This window comes from Maylandia zebra, linkage group LG4 (assembly GCF_041146795.1).
Source record: "Maylandia zebra isolate NMK-2024a linkage group LG4, Mzebra_GT3a, whole genome shotgun sequence".
Classification (NCBI taxonomy): Eukaryota; Metazoa; Chordata; class Actinopteri; order Cichliformes; family Cichlidae; genus Maylandia; species Maylandia zebra.
The window spans coordinates 4283679-4304082 of NC_135170.1; the positions used below are offsets into that span (position 1 = coordinate 4283679).

General features: G+C 41.8%; 1 protein-coding gene across 6 annotated transcripts in view; it reads left to right on the top strand.

Moving 5' to 3' along the window:
- The window catches only part of caskin1 (CASK interacting protein 1), a 126801-nt gene that overhangs the window by 896 nt on the left and 105501 nt on the right, over positions 1–20404 (top strand). The gene's annotated exons all lie outside the window — the stretch shown is intronic.

The following is a 20404-nucleotide window of genomic DNA, read 5'->3' on the forward strand; positions in this document are numbered from 1 at the left end:
ATGGTGATGTGTGAAGGCTGCATGTGTGAGTCTTCTGGGAGACAGGGGTTTGCATGCATCGGGGTGTATCCGAGAAGATTAGTGGTGTGATTGGAGAGTGGCAGCGCATCTTCAAACCCCTGTCTCTGTACACTGCAGCACAGAGAGAGGGAGGGAACACAGCGTGTGTGTGTTTGGATCTGTGTGTGACCCTGGCTCTCCAGTGACATGATACTGGTGGCCCTGTGATAGTTAAGGTTTCAACATCACAATCAGTGTGACACGACTCCCAGTGTTCTTCTTTTATCCTGCATACTGCGAGGCTCGCTTCACGACTGCTCCTCTAATGGTTTTTTTCTCCTTCGGGCAGTGTAGCACTACAACATCCAACAATGTTTCACTTGCACAGCCCACTCTAATGTGTGGGCAATACAGAGAGAAGCCAGAGAGAGCTGCAGATAGATCATTCTGTAGAGGCTGGCGGTGGCTTGCTGATACTTCCACTGATATATAACTGGCTGGTCCAGTTGTGAGCAGACAGCGAGGGGTAGCGTACAGGCCGAGCTGCAGGAGGTAGAATTTGCACAAAGGCATAACAAGTAATTCAGCTTTAACTCTTGTAATTATTTTTATAAAAGCTAGTTGACACCAAGCCTATTATCCAATTACTATAATTGTTCTGCTTGGGCAGGTACGCAGCAGCATCTGAACTGGTGCTTACACTGGAAACAGCAGGTGGGCCTCATTTGAATAAGAAGAGGCCATGCTAATGACAAATAATGGTCCACGTTTGAGCCCCTATTGCAAGTGATGACTTTATAAATTCACTTGTCAGTCTGTTTGTGTACTGAGTAACACTAGAGCTTTATTGTACTTCTTGACCTCTGTGTATTTAAAATGACTGGTGTTGGCTAACATAGCGGCTGAATATTCTCTTCTTGAAGACGCTGCGCATCCACTCCTAAATATTGTGCTTACGGCCACTAGATTAGTTGGAACTACGTCTTAAAATAATATCTAATCGGCCAATTACATGACAGAAAGGAAATGCATTTGTAATATTTAAAATCCACATCCTCACATACAAGGTCTTCAATAATCAGGCCCCATCTTATCTTAAATACCTCATAGTACCATATCCCCCTATTAGAGCACTTTGCTCTCGCTCTGCAGGCCTACTTGTTGTTCCTAGAGTATTTAAAAGTAGAATGGGAGGCAGAGCCTTCAGCTTTCAGGCCCCTCTTCCGTGGAACCAGCTTCCAGGTTTGACTCGGGAGTCAAACACCCTCTCTATTTTTAAGATTAGGCTTAAAACTCTCATTTTTGCTAAAGCATATAGTTAGGGCTGGACAAGGTGACCCTGAATCCTCCCTTAGTTATGCTGCAATAGGCCTAGGCTACTGGGTGCTTCCCATGATGCACTGATGCACTTTCTTCCTGTTAAAGGGGAGTTTTTCCTTCCCACTGTCACCACATGCTTGCTTTTAGGGGATCGTCTGATTGTTGGGGTTTTCTCTGTAATATTGTACCTTACAATACAGAGTGGTTTGAGGGGACTGTTGTTGTGATGTAGCTCTATATAAATATAAACTGCATTGAATTCATAAGGTTGTAACTTCCCATACCCAATTCAGTCGTCTATTTCACTCTGTATGAGACCATAAACTACAAGAAGAGCATTATATTGTTAGTTATTCTAGCAACTGAAAACAGAAGCTCGTCAGGAGGGTGTTTACTGGGATTAAAATCAAATAAGAAGCAGGACCATTTTTACCTTGAGTTCAATACAACTGGATTTCTTCTGGGAACCAGTTCAGTTGACCCTACTGGGCATGAAAAAGATTGCAGGTTTAAGATGCTTATCCTTCATTTTCAGACCTGAAAGCTCTTGTCTGTCTTTTTGTCTTCTGTTTGTGGGTCAAGAGGACCTGCTGAAGTTCAAAGCACGAAAAGGGGAAGAAAAGTCGATTTAGGGGAGTTTGAACGTGTCGTAGCTCTCGGTGTCAGATGAGCTGATTTAACCTTTTTAGAAACTCGTGAGCTGTTGGGATTTTATGCACACAGAAAAAGGGATGGAGAAAGAAGATAGGTTTAAGTGAGAAGTGGTTCTCTGGGGGGAAAGGTCTCATTCGGTGACATAGCTTAGAGAAGCATGACCAGATGCATTTCTGAATGCACAACATGTTAAAGCTTTGAAACAGGAGCCCACATTGGAACCAATTGACTCAGCTAAAAACTGGTAACTACAGCTGCAGCTGGACAAAACTGGGCATAAAAAGATCTCATGAGTCTTGATTTCTGCTGCAATATCGATACTTTAACATGAACAGCGTAAAGGATGAGAACCTTTAACGCTGTTGATGGTTTCTTAGTGTGGGGGATATTGTCTTGGCACACTTTGGGCCACTTACTGCCAATTGAGCATCATTTTTAGCCAGTGCTGTTCATAATCATGTCCATTCCTTTTTATCTTTCCATGACTACAGTGTTCTCGGCCACTTTAACAGGAAAATGTGCCACATCACAAAGCTCACGTCATCAGTCTAGTTTCTCGATGATGACAATGAGCTCGTTGTACTAAAGTGGCCTCTGCGCTCACCAGATCAGGGTGGTGGTGTCATGGGAGAATCGCATCATGGAAGTGGTGCCCTGTGCGATGCTATCATATCAATAAGCACCAGAAACCCGGAGAAATGTTTCCAAGAAACTTGTTCAATCCATACCATGAAGAATCAAGGCCGTTCTTAAACCCAGCCCAGTACAAGCCAAGCAGAACTTCAAAGTAGTCGGTGGACCATTAAAGGTGTAATAAAAGTGGAGCAGCGGCGACCTGACCAGCCTAGAAGTGAGACAAACATCCCACCCATCCAACTCCTATGTGTGTTGAAGTTCTTTTATAAGTCGCAGGGTTCTGTGCCTCAGACGGCAGTGCTCACTCTGCAGGATTAAGCGAAGCATATGGCTTCATAACAGTGTGTAGCAATTAGCGGGGTTCACTGCATTGATGCAGGCGCTGGAACAAAAGTCTACAGCAGAGCAGGAAACCCCCTGGATTATAAACAGTCTGTCTACTGCAGAAAAAGACAGGCGTGACTATAAAAGAACTGGTAGGGTCCAGCACATAGAGGTTGTGCCCAAAATGAGTGTGTGTTTCTGTATGTGGAGCTCAGCAAAGTACATTATGTACAAGAGCACAAAACAACCTTTAGGCTACACTTAAGTGCTCTTCAGCTGGAAGCTGCTTTCTGACTACTGCTCAGTACATGAGATGCAGAGGACAGGTAAGGCCTCAAACTAATTTTTCATAGGCAGCAGACAGCCGCTGGCAGCATGCATAGATGTGCTCCAAATGGAGCCAGTCCTCGCCGGACTGCAGTGCATACAGATGGCGATTAAAGCGATTTAAAGCAGATACTGCAGGTGAAAGAGGCAGCGGCCTGACTGATGCTTGTTAGTGCACACAGTGGGTGACCTTTGTTTATTAATCTACACAGTCTATATGCTGCATACAGGGAAATAGACTGGGGAACTTGGCAACGTTACATTTACATTTTTGAATAGATTTTGTGATCCTGTATTTGACTTCCTTAGAACATGGTTAAATTTCTGTGTTTCTGTTTATTTCGGTTCTATTTATGCTATTGATTATTTATTTAAAGGAAAATGCTTTGCTAAAGATTAAATGTTTAGAGACCCTTTTTGTGTTTTAAGATTTACTCAATAAATTTAATAAACTTGTGTTGAAAGTGAAATTGAGATTGTGGGACCTGGAAGCCCCGTAGTACAAAAGTACAAAATGCATGCATCTTATTTGTGAGCAGAGTTTTTGTTGCAAAATCAACACTTTAAATTTCAATCACTTAACAAAAAATCACATTTTTAAAGGAGAAAGCAGGATTAACTGAGTAATGTAACATAATATGAAGGCAGTTGATTACCTTCAGTCTTAAAATTGGTAAAAATACATAACTATAAACATTAGATACAAAACAGGCAAAATCATTTATATGAAAACGATTCTGTACTGCAAAGTGTGATTAGTTAGTTTTATGTAAATACTCACTGACACAGAAAAGTAACAGAGGACCTAAAATAAAAGATTTATTTTGTGTGAGCTACACTTAAATAACAAAAATAGCATCTGGGATGAGTTACAGCAACTGTGTGAAATGTGAGTGAGCTCACGCTACTTCATTTTTAATTCAGTGCACTTAATATGTCTTGCTTTAGGGTAATTAGGCATACTTTAGTCAGACTTTCTGTAACACTGAAATCCAAAATATACATGTTTTTGTCATCATATCATCACAAAAGGTATGAAATTCACATCACATTCGAGTCACTTAGAGAAACTGGGGTTGAGGTGGGTTGCAAAGTGGTTTGCAGGAGTACGGCAGCTTTGTGGAGTGTGTTATCTATGTTGTCACATCGCTGGCTGAGTGGAGTGTTTCATGGTTCGCTTGCAGTTTAACCTTCTATAACTTACAGTGTTACAGTGTTTAAACGCAGACTCGAGGCTCATCTCTGCTCCGCCTCCCTCTTTCAAATCCTTTCAGTCTGCTGTGAAGCGCTGTCTTTCCAGTATTAGGCTGAATTTAATTATTTGTGTAATTGGCAGCCGCTGATACCACAGGAACTGCTTTCTGCAAGACAAACTGTTTAATATGCCCTTTGAAATTTCATTTGTGGACGTGCAAAGCAAAAATAAGCCACTTTATTATTTATCTTTTGCTGCGTGTGTTTTAAGGGAGTGCCTGCAAAAGTGTCTGCAGTACTGACCTGTTTATTTCAGGGAAAAAACAAATAAAGAGGGCAGAAGCAGCAGGGCGGTAATGACAGAGTGCAGCTGAGTGTCCCAGACAGACAGCAGGGCAGTTTGACGCTAGGCTGATGTTCACACAGACCTGTTTGTCATCTTAGCATGCAGCACAAAGCTTACAGGAGACGTGTGTTGTCTGTGTGTGTGCAGCTGCCAGTGAAATGTGTGAGTGGTTTGTGGTGGTAACGAGTGGACGTGTGGCTGAGGTGTGCGTGTCTGTTTGTCTGTGGGTCTGAGGCTCTGCCCTAATGCACATCATTTACTCTCACTCAGGTCAGACACACAGTCCGCACAAATGCACGCATTTACCTCCATCTCAGACACACACACACACACACACACACACACACACACACACACAGTTACATTAACACAAACATCTGGCACCATCTGGAGAGCTATCATCAGTTTGCTGTCACTCAACTTGCCTTCTGCACATACGATTTGACTGGGTCATAGCAGTGTGTGTGTGTGTGTGTGTGTGTGTGTGTGTGTGTGTGTGTGTGTGTGTGTTCGTTCAGTGAAATGATAAAGACGCCATGTCCGACAGACTGACACGTTCTTCCACAGCTATCTTCCTCCTTCACTTTCTTTCTTTGCAGCCATGAGAGATGCTGACACTCCCAGACATTTCTAGATACCAGTCTCTCTCTCTCTCTCTCGCTCTCTCTCGCTGCTCTCGCTCCTCTCTCTCTCTCTCTCTCTCTCTCTCTCTCTCTCTCTCTCTCTCTCTCTCTCTCTCTCTCTCTCTCTCTCTCTCTCTCTCTCTCTCTCTCTCTCTCTCTCTCTCTCTCTCTCTCTCTTTTTCTCTCCCCCTCTCTTCCTCACGCCCTCCCCCGCCAATCTTTTCTGTGTTGACGTGCGAGGCGGGCTAGCAGGAGCAGAGCAGATGATTGCATCCACACCAGTGCACATTCACAAAGGAGCAGCAGAGAGGAAGCTCCACACGCTGTCAGCCGGAGTCTCTCAGACTGGCTAACGATGCTCTGTCTGCATCCGTATGCTTCAGAGGAGCGACGTGACGTGAAGAAGCAGCTAGCGTTTGCACTTCACAGTGCAACTTGACAGCTACGCCAAATATTTTTAATTTAGCGTAACAGCTGTTGCACCTCCAGGTATACGACTCTCTGTGCATATTGTGCAATACAATTAAACAGGTACCTAATATATGTTTCCTGCATTGTATTTCAGCTCGACGACTCTAGCCCCTCAGTTCATTCACTGTCAGCATGGCGCTTCTCTTCCTGTTACCCAGCATTCTCTGATTGGCTGCCCCTCACAAAATAAAGGCATTTGAACATGACATTCAAATATTCTGCTTGTGAAGGGCAGCCAATCAGAAGAAAGCTAAAGGGGAAAGCTAAGACAGCTTGTGTGGATGAACTGAGAGGCTCAAAGAAAGATACGTAAGGATTATTTCAAACTGTCAATCATGCAAAGCCAAGAGTCCAAGAGTCAAAGAAACGAGCATAACAGCCCTCTCGCGCTTTTTTAAGGTAGATAAAAACACTAAAAACAACAAAGTGTAAATGACATAAAATGAAAGTGTGCGTCGGGGGTGTTGCTCTTATTTCACCCTGAAAATATTATTAAAATGTGGGCGGCTATGTGTTTTCACCACTTCGTAAATATTCGGTGAGTCTGCGCGGATAATGTACTCAAGCAGATATTTCCCCGTCAATCAAGCGCACCTAAAGGCCTTTACTTGGAATATATTACTGCAGCAACACTCACGAGAAGAAGCAAACATGCTCGGGCGGCGTTATTGATCCTGAGAGTGATCTTGAAAATTGAAGCACAGCATATTAGAAATGATAATACGGAGCGAGGGGAAGATTGGCCGGCGCTGTTCCCTGCATTTTCTTCCAAAACATCATCACTCACTTCTCCTGCTACTGCTGACTGCCTCCATGATTGAATTACAGAGCAGATGGGGGGAGAGGTGGGTGAATATTTTTTGCTTGGAGGAAAAGGGGGATAGGCAGAGGAGTTAGTAAGAGAAAAGGAAAGAGGAGGGGAAGATGCTTCTTGATGTGTGAGTGGGACAGATGGAGGGGGAGTGATGAAAGACTGAAAATGATGAAAAAGAGAACAAGGGAACGAGGTGATGAAACGCAGGGGTAGCTGAACGCTGTCATTTTCCACCTCCCGTTTATTCTGATCGCAGACTGCTCGGCTCACGTCGGGTCCCTCTGTCTCTTCTCCCTCTCACACAGACACACACATGCAGCAAAAATAACATCCACACAGTTTAATGGGTCAGCGGCAGGTTCAGGCAGAAGTGGAGAGCACAGCAGAGGTGAGAGGATGGAAGGAAAGAGAAGGGAAAGGAAAGGAGTAAAAATTATAGGAAAGGAAGTGAAAGAAGAAAACTGGAATGGAAAGGAAAGTGAAACAGAGCTTATTAAAAAGGAAGAGAGAAGAGGAGACAAGATTGAAATAAAATAATATACACTGAGGAAAGAAAGTGAAAGAGAAGGAAGGAAGAGAAAGAAATAAAGTGCAAAGTTGAGGAAGGAAATGAAGGGAAAAAAGGAAAAGAAACAATACCATGGAGGAAGTAGTGAAACAATGTGAAAGGAAAGATTAAAAAAACTTAAAGGAGGGGGAATTAAATGAATATATGTTATAAAAAAGTGAAAGGAAAGAGAAAAATAAATGAAAAATTAGACAGAAAGAAAAGGGTGAGAATGAATAGAGAAGAGTAGGAAGTACACGTCAAAGGAAGTATAAATTAATTAATAACAAATGACAAATCTGAGAAAGGACAAGAAAGAAAAGGAAAGGGTTACACCAGCACAGTACAGAGAAGGAAAAACATTAGATGGAAGGATGAGAAAGAAAACTGAACGAATAACAAAAAGGACGGCGCCACAGAAAAATAAGGAAAAGGAAATGAAGCAAACTGTTTTACAGGAAAGGAAGGGAAACAGAAGGGCAGCTGGGCGAAGAGAACAAAAATGAAACCGGAGAGGTGGATGAGAAATAAAAAAAGAAGGCATTTGTTACATCAAGTGTGAGCAGATGATCAGGTGATAGCAAATCTATCCTGTTCTATTCTATTGCACCGTTTACCAGGATGAGAGAGGAAGGCTCGAGTAAATATAATGGCCACCCACAAAATGAGAAGGGCAGCAGGGTGGGACTCTCACTCATTCAGCACCGATTAAAGGGGTGGCATTAACCACACACACACACTTCTTCCCCCCACCGTCATACGACTGACACAGAGAGGTACCGTCTCTATTGGAATTTACATCATCTGTGTGTGTGTGTGTGTGTGTGTGTGTGTGTGTGTGTGAGCTTTAATTGTGAAAAAAGGGGACAACAGTTAACTACAGAGTCACATGCATGCAGCATAATGCGATAGAAAAAAATGCTCTGCAGTCATGAGCTGATTCTCAAAGGCATGAGGGGGAAAGATTCAGAATCAGAAGAGAAAGCTGAGCCATGTCACTGGAGATTTGTTATGTAAGTAAGTAGCTGTACTTGCAAAGATGTGTTTTCTCAGCAGCTGCTATAGAGCGAGACTGTCCCTCTACATCGCCTGGCAGGACTTTTTTTTCCCACTCACACCCCGAATTCATAACACAGAGTGTTCTTACTGCTTCAAACTGATGTTTGAGCAGTTAATAAAGGCAGGAAATGATGCTTTTTTTCAGACCCTGCTCCTAAAGTTAAACTAACATGGTTGGGACAAGGTTTGACTGTACTCTACACGAGAGCCTTCTAGAAATGTTCCACCCTGCAGCCGCAGTGAATGCAGTTAGCATCGCCTTGGGACTTTTGAATGAATACTGGTGCTCTCCTGCTATGCGAGCTGCCACTAAAAACAGGGCTGTGACACAGTGTGGGTGCAGGCTCAGGGGTTGGGAAAATGTGTTGGTTACTGACACACCCTTAGGTCTTTGATATGTGTGAGAAATGTTGTGGAGTCAACTGGTTGCGTGACACTGCGTAGCCTGCTTTTTCCCTTTAGCCTTTTTTTGGCAGAGGTCAGTTTGACCCCTTTTGCTATGCCTGGCCTGTTTTCTTATTAGTTTATGGTAATAAAACTGGCAAAATGAACATTTAAGTTCTCAGTTATTTTGGCACAGTAGGTTTTTAATTTCAGCCAAAGGCAAGAGACACAAAATTTCTCATTTTTTGTAGCTAGCTACAGTCGGGTGTAGCTAGCTAGTAAAGCTAATGTTAGCTTCACAAGTTAAAATGCTGCTTTTGTCAGCTCCTTCTAAAATAAAAAAATGAATATACTTTACACAACTTTAGTTACAATAAAGTAATAAAAAGAGGGCTATGGCTCTCTACATCCTCTAGCAGACCATTACATGGGGAAACCTTTTGAATACAAGCGCGCTGATCCACGCAGGTGTGCACACGGGTGTTCACTGTTCATAGACATAAACTACACCTTTATTGGCTGCTATTTCCAAGCACATTGTGCGCTGTCGGTCCTGCTTGCTACACAACAACATTCAATATTTAGTATTTACTGCTGTTTACACTTAGCTAGATTAACGTGATGGCAAGGGCGTGATGATCCATTTGGTAAAGTAAATCCATTGGGTTGTTGGTCTTCAGACAACAATTCTGACGGCTAAAGAACCAAATGGGACAAGCAAAAAAAGAAAAAGGAAAAAACAAAACAACAAAGAAACAGCTTTGTTCTCATATTGCAGTTTTACTTGGCTGCTACTTGTGCTCCATAAATATAAATAGGAAAAATAAAAGGCCAGGCTGTTTCTTGTAAAATGAGCTGCTCTAAACTTGATATGTGTGCTGAGTTAGACACTAAAAGGCTGTGTTCACACTATGGTTTAACTTTTAAATGGGGAATTTGGAACATTGTTATTAATCTGGAAGCCAATTCTGGTTCAGTATGAAACTTAGTCACTGTCAGCGATCTTGTTTTATGTAGTTTGAAAGGAGCTATATTTGTATGTTCACATTTTTAGTGAAAGAGCAGCATTATTAGCTTTTCAAGAAATATTTCTTACATAATTGGAGGATTTTGCAGAAAAACACTTTTGAGTTTCTCAATATTTGTTTAAAATTTCAAAATTTGAATGTTGCTCAGGAGATTCATATGTGCAGAAATCTGTGCCATCAGAAACTGAATTTGAATAAGTTAAATTTGAATTTGAATTGCTCAGATTGAATCTGAATTGAAATTCAATTTATTGGTTTGAAAATGATCTTCGCTAAATTGAAATTGAATTTTATAGTTTGAAAATTAATTAACTTGCTTTGAAACTGTATTTTATCCTTTAAAAATTTAGCTCTCGAATAATTTCAGATTCACTTCTCACCATTCAGTTTCAGTTCTACAGTTCAGTTTTTTGGGACTTACATCCGGTTCCGGTTCAAGAGTAGTCGAGCGCAGATTAATAGAACTACGTTTTACTAGCGGACCGAAAGTGTTACTGACGGGAATCTACAGCGTCTTGAGCTGAAACGGTGCCCAAACCTTTGTGTTTTAGCTTTATTTATGTCTTACACAGCATCCCAACTCTTTAGCTAACTTAATAACTTTAGCTAAAGTGAATAGTTAGTCTAATTCATTAGTGCAGCATTACTGGATCACATCAGTTCGAGAGCTACATTTTTAAAGGATAAAATACGGTTTCAAAGCAAATGAATTCATTTTCAAACTATAAAATTCAATTTCAATTTAGCGAAGATCATTTTCAAACCAATAAATTGAATTTCAAATTAGGCTAATTCATATTCAGTTTGTAAAAGCATTTATTCAAGTTACAATTCAGATTCAATCCGAGCAATTCAAATTCAGATTTAACTTATTCAAATTCAGTTTCTGATGGCACAGATTTCTGCCCATAGATTCAGTTTTGCAGAAGCATTGTAAAGCTATGATGCGTCTAATTCTGCTACTGGTTCCAGGCTGTTTCCCCCAAACCGTTGACGTGGCAGATGATTTTGTGAAACGATTAGCTTTTAGAAGAACTGCGTGGTCTCTGGAAATGGAAAGGTAGCTATTCATTAATGCTACTATTTGCTGGAAAGCCAGCATCTGCTGCAACAAAATATCTACTCCATGGCTTCCTTAATGTGTGTGTATATGTGTTTGTGTCCTTGTGCATAAGGAAAGCTCTCAGAGACCAGAAGGGCCTGTCCAGCAGGGACAGATGTTGATATGCGTGTGTATGTGTGTCCAAACATAGCCGTACATGTGCAGCGACTGAACAGATGGTTGGTGTTGGACTGCTGTCCACACATCTGCAAAATATTCCACATAATGTACCTGACCTCCAGCACGACCTGGTTGAAAAAAATGTAAATAATTAAAAGCCTATATTTGGTTGAGAACACAGTTAACATATGAAAGAGTAGAGTGCTGATTTGAAGCGATGCGAGCGACGTGTTTCAAAAAAGTTGCGACAGGGGCGACAAAAGACTGAAAAGGTGTGTAGTGCTTTAAAATAGGTAATGAGGTTAATTAGCAGCGTGAATGGGCTTGTAAGAGCATCCTGGAGAGACTGACTCTTTCAGGTATAGAACTAATGAGCGTTGCACTGCTCTGTGAAAGACTGCACGGCTGTTCAATACTTCAGTATTTTAAGAATAGCATTGCTGTGATTAAAAGGGCAAATAATTTGTCTACAAAACCTTTAATTTACCATCTACAGCACATCATATTATCAAAAGATTCAAAGAAATACTCAAAGTATGAGGCTGAACAACAGGAAATTATATCTCAGCCGGTGCACGAGCGTCCAGTGTTAGTAAACAGTTGATGCTGAAGCTGGCGATGAAACCTCCCCCCCGTCCTTTCACTTAACTTATAAATATTTCAGTTACTCCTTGTGTAGTCTCTTTGGCTTTGAGGAAGCCTCTCCCATTGATATGGAGTCAGATATCTGGGTCAGGTTCATTTTCCAGGAAGCTTGAACTTTTCCAAAATATGTGCATAGACAGTTAGAGGTGATCAGCGAACTTGTGACTTTCACATCACCTGAATTCAATCCTCCAAGCAGATGTGGAAACTGGAGTGATATGAATTAGGGGGAAAATAGAGATTAGGGCGGGAAAAGAAGATGAAAAATGACGAGAGAGAGAGAGAGGATGGAAAGTTGTGTCACAAGAGTGTCACAGACCTGGTCTTTGCACGCGCGCGCACACACACACACACACACACACACACACACACACACACACACACACACACACACACACACACACACACACACACACACACACAACAGTGGGATGATCCACAAATCACTCACACAGTGTTTATTCTTGTGCTACGTTTTCCAATCTCATCAAGTTCCTGGAATAATTTCTTCCACTGCAGCTATTTAATTTTCCACATACCTGCAATCCAGTCTTCATCTTTCTGTCTTCCATTAGTAATGAAAATCTGTACCACATGTGTGTGAAAGAGGCCATCTAAGCAGATCTGGGATCAGGCGTACTAAAAACTAAATTGTGTGCGTATTATTAAAGGCCCTGTCTACATTTGTATGCTGATACTCATTGCGCCGATGGGATGAATTCCCAAAACAGTCCATCAGATTAAGGTTCTGTACCTAAATAGAATAGTACATTAATTAATCTCCTTAGCAACACCTCTTCTCCTTCTTAAATTACATTCAAAAGTCTGAAATGGTAAAACTGAGAGCTTATTAGCATGGCGATAACAATATTAAGCTCAAAGCATCACTACCTAGCCAGGTGCTTCAAAAGGCTAATAACTCTTTCCTGTCATCTTTAGCATTCTAACATGCTTTAGGTGCTGCAGATAAATAAAACAAAATAAAACCAGCACCATTACCAAAATGAACATTCATAACACACGGGAAAAGACCTAGACCGAGTTAACGATAAAAATGATTTTAAAAAAAAGGCTAAAAAACGATAAAAACCCCCGAGCCTCAACTCGTGGCCCGGTACCAGATGACTCACAGACCGGTACCGGTCCTAGGCCCGGGGGTTGGGGACCACTGATCCACACAATATCGATAGTATAGTATTTATAGGCCACGCCTAGGGCTAGCGCCACCTGCTAGCATGATTGCAGACTTCTAGTTAAATTTCAATGTCAATTCAAATGTGAAAGTTTTAATTTTCTAAATCTAGACCCATGTCTGTGTCCTACATGGGATATGTTTTTATATTTTAGATGAGCAGAATCAACTTTCTGGGCTTTCCAACAATAAAATAATTCTCTTTATTATTTGTAGCTCTAAGGCTACAGTCTTCATTCTTGTGCTGAATTCTGCCTGCAGACAAAGTGACACATATTTTGGTCTGGTTTTGTTTGCATGTATTAGTGTTTCTAATAAAACCTGGAGGCTCTGTGTCTTACACTATCTATCTGTATTTTTTTTTTTTTGCCTTCTACATCTGTTTCCTTCTTACTGTTCCCCTGACCTCTCTCCATCCCCCAAATCCTGCCCTATGAATCAGTCTGGCTGGCAGTGTGTTGCTGTCAAGGAGCCTGTGAGGGTGATTCGTCACGTCAAACTGGGCCAGGATCTGGTCGGCCTGGGCCGACAACAGGAAAAGAAGAGATTCTGGAAGATTCCACAAAAGCAACAGCTGCTCTTTGCCTTCCAACGTTTATATTGTAACTATTTTCAATTTTAAGCCATGTGATATCAGATGCTGGATTGAGAATACCACATGTACCTTACGTGGTACTGTTCATGGTACTGTAGAGGAAGAATCCTGCTTACTTAGCTAATCTTTTTAGCTTAATTCAAAAAACTCACTGATCAACTTGATAAACTGCTGTTGAATTGGTTATATTTACTTAGGGTCTGCTGGCTGTGGTGTCAGGGACGGTCTTGTCACATGGTTGGATGGATCAAACTCCACCCAGATGAACTTGGCTGTAGATGGCGATGAGGTGAATGGCCACTCTTACATCAGAAACCTGACTTATGTTGCTACACTAAGCTCATAGAAGCAGAGCAGAACAAGGACTAACACTCTACATCAGCGCTCCCCGACCTTTTTTGCACCACCGACCGGTTTAATGTCAGACAATATTTTCACGGACCGGCCTTTAAGGTGTCGCGGAGAAATACAACAAAATAAAATGATACGACCGAGACAAAAACTGTGGTATTTTGTAAATATAACAATAAACGCAAATTCACTGTGTAATTGAGTAACTTTATAAGCAGCGTCCAACATTGAGAGTAACATCCTCCTCTCTGCCCCTTAATGCTCTCTGGTCGCCATGGTGATGTATAAATATTTCTTTCAAAATAAGACACAACTACAACACGGGAAAGACCCAGAGAAACCGAGTTAACGATAAAGACCTTGAAAACCATAAATTTCACACCCGAGCCTCAACTCTCGCCCGGTACCAAGCGACTCATGGACCGGTACCGGTCCGTGGCCCGGGGGTTGGGGACCGTTGCTCTATATGGAAGAAACTAGCTTCAGTACAGGATGCAGAACGCATGTGAATGACTATCAAGTTCAGCCTTTCTCAGCTTTAAAGTAACCAGCAATGGGGTGAATGATATCACAGACTGACCACAGAGGGTTAACAGTACTGCATTTTCATGAATAAATACATAACAACCTACGTTACTTCCATTTAGTGCTAATGAACACCTCTTAGCATTCTAACACGCTAAATTAAGTTGAAGGACATTATTTTGTTATGGCTGGAGACCGCTAAGTTCAAGTCCACAATGAAAGCATAGCTGCTTCTTTCATCAGGAGGCCATTTTTGTGTCTGTTGTGAGTCCCCTGCTGTCGCTTCGCTCTCGTTTTAGTGGTAAATCTTGTCTTTTTGTAGGCGTTCTGAAAGACTGTGCCCTGAAGCCTTGGGTGTCTGGGTTTGTGCCCAGTAGGCCCATTCAGTATTCTAGTCATGTACAGTGTAATCATACAACATGAGATATTCTATTTCACACTCAGTTTCAAACAAATGAGACAAAAAAACCAATAAAAATAATGAGTTATGTGAGGCTTTGGTCACTTTGCGCACTGTTAAAGCTTAAATTGACATTCTGTTACGTGAGGAGACATAAGCTTAATGTGCAGTGCATGCGCGTGTGTTTTAGTATCACACCAACATCCGTGTTCGGTTAACTGGTGTGCTTTGATCCCTCTGCTGCAGTAGGTGTGTGTTACTCCAGTTTAATCAGAGGATTGCTTTGCAGCACATCAGCCAATGGAGAGGAAGTAGTAGCGCCATGAGCCAATGGGCACCGTTGTTGGTACGTTCATGCTGGCGGGCTGGTTGTATCCAGCTGTCCAACACATGCAGAACATGTGGTTTAGCTCTGCACGCTTGTTTGTGTGTGCGTGTGTGTATCCACATACTGTACACGTGTGTGTTTGTGTGGAGCTGGTGCCAAATCCACCGTGGCACCGCCTGGTTCTGCTCTTAGTGTTTGCTCAATCTTTTTCCATCTCTCCCCTCCCTCTCGTCCCATCTTATCTTCCCTCGCTTTCCTGCCCCGTCTCTCCCTGTTCCCAGAGCTATCACCGTGGCAACAGGCACGCAGTGCCAGCCAGGAAATATCTGGATCACAAGCAGTTATTCCAGTTCATCACTGCGGGGTCCAGCCAGACACTTTAGTCCTTGGACCTGTCTGGGTTTTATGTTGTGTGTGTGTGTGTGTGGGACTCTTAAAATCAGACAATACAGATTAGCCAGCAGATCTACTGACCTACTGTCTATTTTAGATCCATCACCCCTTTTTTCTTTACTTCCTTTCTCATTCCCTTCATCATTTCTTTTACCATTTATCCCCTTTTTCGTCTCCTCCATCCTATCTCATTATCATGGCCCTCCATCCTTTTCATCTCTGCGGTATCCATTCTTTTATCCCTCCCTCCTCTTCTGTCCTGATATGTCCGCATGTCTGCCCTCCTTCCCTCTTCTTTGCCTCTCCATCGCACCCTTTCCCTTGTCTTCTTCCCTCCATCCCTACCCCGTCTCTCATTCATCAGATCCTCTCTCATCCCTTGAGGGAGAAGAAATTCCCCTTCGCAGGCTTCTCAGGATTCACTCTTGATCTCGAGACTTTTGTTGTTGTCGGTATCATCTCTTCTCCCACGTCTTTCTTCTCACCCCCACCCACATGCCCTCATCCTGGGCCCCCTCTGTATGCTACAGTGGTTGCAAAGCTGGGTGCCAACACAGATCGGGGTGGGGGATGGTGCAGTCTGGGTTCAGTTTATTGCAGGTCTAGATCAAAGCTTTTAGCTCTGTTCAGTCATTGTTTCATTACTAAGTTCCTTAAGCTTCCTTTGCATGCACAGAAATATGAATTGTGCTGATACTGGACTGATTTATAGAATGTATATGAGAATATTTCCTTTTCATGGTTTCCTTTTGGCTACTGCTCTAGTTTGGTTTACAGAGCGTTGTGGAACAGTAAACATCAATAAAAAAGATAAATAGAACCCTGTGGGAACTATGGGAGAACCGTTTTCTAAAGCCTGCTGGTAGCCTCACCTTTGGTAACAGGCATTGATTATTAACCACAACTGTGACGGCTAAATAGAAAAGCTGAAGCTTTTATTGTGTCCTCCACTTTACTTACCTCACCCCAAACTGACGCAAACACATTGTTTTTAATAAACCGTGTGTAATAATTGTCCTAATCAATTATTATTGAGATATTTTCCCTAATAACTCATTCTTTTTTGGATCAATGGTGTAATATGGAGAACACTGATACCAGATGGAGAAAAGAGGAAATTAGACAGGAGAGCTGCTGTGGTGGGCTAACGCAGCGTGACTAGATAGCGTTAGCTTGCTGTCTAGTTGTAGCGCTGAATGGTTTTTATCCATGTGCAGTTAACCCTCTGAGGCCTGAACCCCTGACCCTAACCCTGGGTTTTACAGACTGGCAAAAAGTGCTTTATTGGAAAGTTTCTGTAAGTTAGAGTGACAATAGCAGGGACAACAGTAGGATAGGGTTATGCTAATCATGATTCTACCAAGAGGCTAAAACTATCTACAGTGCTACAGCCCATCCAAGATGTTTATGCATCAGTTTTACTGAGTGACACTCTTGTAGTATTTAGCCTGTCACAGCACTGATTAGCAGACACGTGTCTGTGTGTTGTATCTGTGTAGTTTATGAAAAGATTACTATCGGAGCTTGCTTATGTTAAGTCGTAACTTTGCACTTCAGCCTGTTTTCCAAATATGGCCACTGCAAAGATGAAAATCCACCCGTTTTCTTCACTGCTTATCCAGTTCAGCATTCCGGGTGGGCTGGAATGTATCCCAGCTGACACTTAAAGCTATTTTTGTTCACTTTTAAGTCACATACCTTTAATACACTCTTGGAAATATGCAAGTTTTAAATTGCCATACAGCTATTATTTTCATATCATCTGTCACCAACAATTTTATTTCTGTTGAAGAAAACTTATCGTCTGAAATGTTAAACAATAATGTTTTATTCAGTGAATCTGGCAAAGCAGCTCAGTGTAGAATTGGACTATCGACCCAAGACAGACAGTAGCTGCCGACACAGGTACAATAAGGCTGTTGTTCTCCGTGTAACTCTACCACACGGACACACACACCCATCACATTAGTCCTCACAGGCTCTCTTTCTTTTTCTCTAGCTCTCGTTCACACACACTCTCACACACACGCTGTGTTTAATGAAGTACATCTAATTTCTAAACTAATAAAATCACATCGTCTCACTGACTGCAGAAAAAACCAACAAAAAACTCGGGCAACTTTGTTATGACAAACCACACGCAGACGCACACTCGCTCAATGAATTAGTCCAAGGCTTTCTATTGGTTAGCGCATGTGAATAGGCGAGATACAAAGAGACATTTAATAGGTTGGTAATTTCAGAGAGGGGAAGAGGAAAAGAGAGAATGCGGTTGTGTGCCTGGTTTCAAAGATCTCAGTGTGGTCTTTAAATGAAAGTCATATCAGTTTAAAAGCCTGCTGCCATAAGTTTCGCTGCTCTTAAAACTCCATTAAGAACGTCTGTCATTCTGGCTTTCCCGACCCTCAAAGTCTCACTCTGTACGTGTGGAGACCCACAAAGTAGTTACATACATGCTCACTTGAGGCCACCAGGACCTATCGAGGACAGAGACAGGCCATGCAATGTCAAGCTAAACATACAACAAATATAAAAAAGTTTTCTTATTCAATAGCTTCTCATTTTGTAACAGCTGTAAAGGGCTGAATTTTCATCATAACTTAGATTTAATTTGTTAAAGCATAAAGTACTGGTACGGCTGCCTTGTGTGCCAACAGAGGATGCTGTAGCTACTAGCTGTCTGTTGTAGCATAGATAATATGCCTTTCTACGTGAAGAAGTTGTATTGAGTAAAATTTAGGCTTTTTAGAAGTCAGTTACTTAGCCCTGATGTCTTCTGTACAGTTTCTGAATTGAGCTTGCTAACCAAGAGAACATGAGCTGATAACCTACAACTCTTTATTCAAATGTTGTTCTTCCTGGCATGAAATAAACAGCAACAGCTAAATGTTGTTGTCCTAAACCAGCCAGCGTCTTCCAAAAAGTAATAGTTAGTATAGTAGCATCCAGCATGTACAGAACAACTTTAACATTCTCCAGGGGAAATATCTGGTTCTTTAGCCGTTGAATGCTACATTCAAAAGCCTGCAATAAACTGTTTGCAGTACAGTGTAGTGTACATCGCCCTGCGGGTCTGAAAATCATGAGCTACTTGTTTTCCTTTTAAATATTTATACACATATAACTCAGTGGTTCCCAAACTTTTTTTGTTTTACAAGAAAATTCGCCCCTACTACCTCTTCTAAATAACAGAAAAACAAACCATATTTATGCTGTAATTATTTTACGTATAGTTGTTTTCTTGCCAACAAGGAGGCCTAATGGATTTACTTTACCAAGTGGATCATCACGGCATTGCTATATTGGTCCATTTGATCGACCTTTGTTGTTATTATTTATTTTATTTTATTTTCAGTTGTTACAGACGGGACAGACATGACTGAGGGATAGGAAAGGGAGAAAGAAAGAGGAAGGAAAAGAAAAACAGAAGGGAAGAGGGACAGTGAGAAAGGAAACTTAAAAAGAGAAAGAAGAGGAAAAAAACTCCTGGATCACCTGTTGAGAGAGAAAAAGAAGAGAAAACAAGCAAAAAACAAAACAGAGCAACGTACTAAACACAACACCATCACGTTAATCTAGCGTAAACAGCAGTAAATACTAAATATTGAATGTTGTGGTGCAGCAAGCAGGACCGACAGCGCACAATGTGCTTGGAAATAGCACCAATAGAGGTGTAGTTTATGTCTATGAACAGTGAACACCCGTGTGCACACCTGTGTGGATCAGCACGCTTGTATTCAAAAGGTTTCCCCATGTAATGGTCTGCTAGAGGATGTAGAGAGCCATAGCCCCGCCCCCCAGGGCATGAAGCAGGCATGGAGGAGATCCAGGCTCCAGACATCCAGAGGCCCCAGAGTGCGAGAGCCCAAGGAGGACCACCGGAGGGGCATTGTGCCACCCTCCTGGGAAGAGCTGAGGAGAGCCCCAGATGAGGGGTCACCCAGCAGAAGCCCTCTGCTGGGTGTAGTAGCAGAAGCCAGAGTGATGTTTTGTAAAGCCAGATATGCTTCATCATATTTTCTAGTCTTTGGCTTGGAAGGAAGTTGGTTTGGAAGCATATCTGGCGATGCTTCATTGTCTTCTTTGCGTTTGTGTGGGAGCCCTGTCAAAATCCTGTCCTCTGTGCGACCCCCAGGGAAAAAAAACCCTCAGGTCGGCAGCACTTTTTCAAATTCTTCATTCTGTATTTAGGAGTGGAACAAAATTCCCTCGTGGCTGCAAACATTTCTCGAGAGCAGAATGTAACGTCACATTTGCAGGGGGATGATGACCTTGGATTCATAATAAATGTTTGTTAAAAACATCAGGATGTTAATAATCGCTGTACATAGGATGGTGTTTGTGCAAAGTTTCATTCAGGTTGGCCCACCAGTTAAGGGACATGTATACATACGTCCACTACAACCATTAAGGTAAGGCGGACCACCAGGGGGCTCCACTCACACCCCGCGAGAAGAGAAGTGGGAGGAGTGATGTTTCTAAGTTTTAGTGAAATCTGACAAGCTCTCGTGTCAGCCTTACATACCTCCTTAAAAAATTAAACCACATATTTAAAAATAACATCCTTTGTTAAAACTATTGTAAATCAGTGACATGGCACATCGACCTCGTCTTCAAAATATCGTTATTCTTTGTTGACGGGACTAAAACTGGATGCTTGCCGAGTAGCCCACAGCTAGTCACATTACGTTACCTTAGTCCTTTATCCCTTTAAACTCTGAACCTGAAAACTGACAGAACATTCTAAAGAAATAAAAAAACAAAGTTAAATATTAATTTGCATATATATGTTTTAATTTGTATCATATTTACTATATCAATCAATTTATTGCTTAAAAAGTTTTGTGCAATTTCTTTCAGAAAAAAAGAGATTGATGATGTAAAAACATCAAAAACTGTCAACCGTGATGCATTTGGTGTTACAGGTTAAAAATTATTATCCAGTTTAAGCAATGGAGCAGAGTTGATTTCACAGCGGCAACCCCAGCTGTTTCCAACAAATGGTAAGGTGTGTTTCAGGATAACC